This window comes from Artibeus jamaicensis, unplaced genomic scaffold, assembly GCF_021234435.1.
Source record: "Artibeus jamaicensis isolate MK-2021 breed Jamaican fruit bat unplaced genomic scaffold, CSHL_Jam_final contig_415, whole genome shotgun sequence".
NCBI classification, from domain to species: Eukaryota; Metazoa; Chordata; class Mammalia; order Chiroptera; family Phyllostomidae; genus Artibeus; species Artibeus jamaicensis.
Genome location: NW_026521823.1, coordinates 11,942,635 through 11,945,729, shown reverse-complemented (window position 1 = coordinate 11,945,729; position 3,095 = coordinate 11,942,635). Strand labels below are relative to the sequence as shown.

The window sequence follows — 3,095 nt, the reverse complement described above, 5'->3', positions numbered from 1 at the left end:
CCTCTTATAGACAGTTTATAGAAATACTACTCTCCCACTTGTCAACTGCAATATACTATATTTTATATCACCTGCTTTGCCTGAGTGATAAATTTTATCTTAGTTCACTGGGTAAAATGTCCTTAAAAATTTATATGATCATTCACATTGTAGGCTTGTGTAATGGAACTTAGGAGTGGCTATTGAAATCAATTCAAAACTAAAAGCAAGGTACATATTTAATAACAACTACAAAGTGAAAATTACAATTTTCTGGATATTTAATGTGATTAATAAGTTAAAGGAACAGTAAGAGAAAACTTCTGAACTCTACTTTTTAAAGTGAGATGCTGGTGAATCCTGTGCAAAGCACGTAACAGTTCTTTTTGACTAGAACTCTCACCTTCCCATTATTCACTGAAATGACTAGCACAGAGTGAAAGAAGAGAGGTACCCACTCCATGTTTCCCTAGGTCTTTTAGAAAACATGGACTTGTTTCCCTGGTCACACACATGCAAATCTACCAGAAAGGTTATATTATAGACATCAAGGGAATGGACACTGTTCAAAAAGGAATGCCCCACAAATGTTCCCAAGGCAAAACTGGGGGTCTGCAGTGTTACCCAGCTTGTGGTGGGCAATGTTGTAAACAAACAGGCTAAGGGCAAGATTCTTGCCAAGGGAATTAAGGTACGTGTTGAGTATATTAACCACTCTAAGAGCCAAGATAGCTTTCTGAAATGTGTGATGGAAATTATCAGAAAATTAGGGAAGCCAGAAAGGTACCTGGGTTCAACTGAAGCGTCATCCTGCTCCACCCAGAGCAGCACACTGTGTGAGAACCAGTGGGAAGGAGGCTGAGCTGCTGGAACCCGTGCCCTATGAGTTCATAGCACGATAAGTGTGTGTGTGTGGGGAAATGGCCTATACTGACAAAAAAAAACAAAGCAGAGAACTTATAAGAAATTTAAAAGATAGCATTTACTGTGACATATAAAATATTATTTTTAAATGAAAGTATAAATGTGGCCTTTTTATATCAATAGGGAGATCTACTGGGGAAATAATCTTCACAAAAGAGCAAAATAAGGCAATAATATTAACCTAAAATAATTTCTAGTTTCAATTTAAGCATCAACAGTTATCAGCTATATGATAAAAACTGAAGGCACAAAATATAAAAACCAAGAAAAACCAGAAATTTGTTAGAAGACAACCAAGAAAAAGAAAATATATTTTTTAAAAAACATTTTATTTATTTTTAGAGAGAGGGAAAGGGAATGAAAAGAGGGAGAGAAAGCTCCGTGTGCAAGAGTTACATTGATCAGTTGCCTCTTGCGTGCCCCCAGATGGGGACCTGGCCTGCAACCCCAAAATGTGCCCTGACTGGGAATTGAACTGGCAACCTTTTGGTTCTCAGGCTGGCACCCAAACCACTGAGCAACACTAGCCATGGAAAGAACAAAATATCTTATGCAGATGAATTTTTAAAGTAATTACATATAAACAAAAGAGAAGAAGGAAGAGGTGATGGAGGGGGATGAAGAAGAGGAAAGTGGAACATAAACATTTATTAAGAATAAAAATTATGATTTCTACAATGACAAATTCTATGGAAGAACTAGAATGTAAAGCTAAATTGATTTCTCAGAGGATAGAGCAAATTGATAGATATTTGAAAGAAAACACAACCTAGATAATAGAAAAACTGGAGAAGAGAAAATATTCAAACAGACATTTGAAAAGAACTGAAAACTATTACAAAAACAAAAACAAAAAATGGTATGGGTAGAAAGAAAATTATCATTGATACAGAGAAAATAAAGCTGAAGTAAATATAAGGTGGAGGTAAATACCAACCTAGATATTTCATAAGAATTCTCATTTGGAGAAAAAAAAACACCAAAGAGAATCTACAAGGGGAGAAGAATCTCCCTGGCATCAGCCTATTGATGAGAATTCCTCCATGCTAGAGAAGACAATTGAAAAAATATTTATAGTATATAAACACAATTATTTTAATTTAGACATTATTATTCTGACAAATTGAGTGTGTAAACCAAGAACAATTTCACATATGAATTTACTTGAAAAGGTTAAATCCATTTTTCCTGAGTTAATTTTGGTGTGTAGTATAGAAAAAAAGTTGGTTCTTTTAAGGAAGAGTGGGGATTGAAAAGACACTATGAGTGGACTTAGAGCAGGAGTATTTAAGTTGTACACTGGAGTTACCAGGCAAGCGTTACCTTTTGAGAAAAACTTTCTGGGATAATATGTAGGCATATTATTTGACAGAAAAGCAAAGGTGATGCACAGAAAAAGTATCAATTGTAAAAGATTACAGTGTAAAACAAGTGAAATAAGTTAGACGAATGCAATATTATATAATTTTACATATGTGCGCAATCTGAAAAAATAAACAAATCAGAAACAAACTCATAGATACAGAGAACAAATTGATGGTTGCCAGGGGAAGAAAGGTTGGGGGACTAGGTGAAAAAGGTCAATTTGTACTTTTTAATGAAAAAGTACAGTTATAAAAATAGTCATGGGGATTTAAAGTACAGCAAAGGGGATATAGTCAATATTATTTTACTGGGAAAACTATGTATATAGTGTCATGATTTACTAGATTTACAAGTTATATAAATGGCTAATCACTATGTTGTTGAAACTAACATGATATTATATGTGAACTGTAGTTAGAAACTATAAAGAGAGAAAAATAAGATTAAAGTGAAAAGTATAAATTAAATTGATAGATGACATTTGGGGGATGTAGAACTAGGGGAGCCATGTGGGTTGAAAGGGAAGACCATTAATATTTTCCTTTCATGTAATTCATAGATAATTTTAAATGTTGATATAACTGCAAATGGTGGCTAATAACATTTTAACATTGAAGTGTATTCAGTAGGATACATTTTAAAATGTTACTTCCTTTAAAATATTGAAACAGGTGGGGAAGAAACAAAGTAGAGAATAGCATGAGAACACTGAATACTCTTTTCCTTGGTAATAATAGACATGATGTAAAGTTGATAGATAATACATTGAAATATAAACATGATTTAAAGCTGTATCAGGCTCCACTTCTCCAAGTAACAATTTGATA

At 33.5% G+C, this 3,095-nt stretch overlaps 1 pseudogene; it reads left to right on the top strand.

The window, feature by feature from the left end:
* Positions 1 to 398: 398 nt before the first annotated feature.
* Positions 399 to 881, top strand: LOC119041999 (60S ribosomal protein L21-like; annotated as a pseudogene).
* Positions 882 to 3,095: the final 2,214 nt, after the last annotated feature.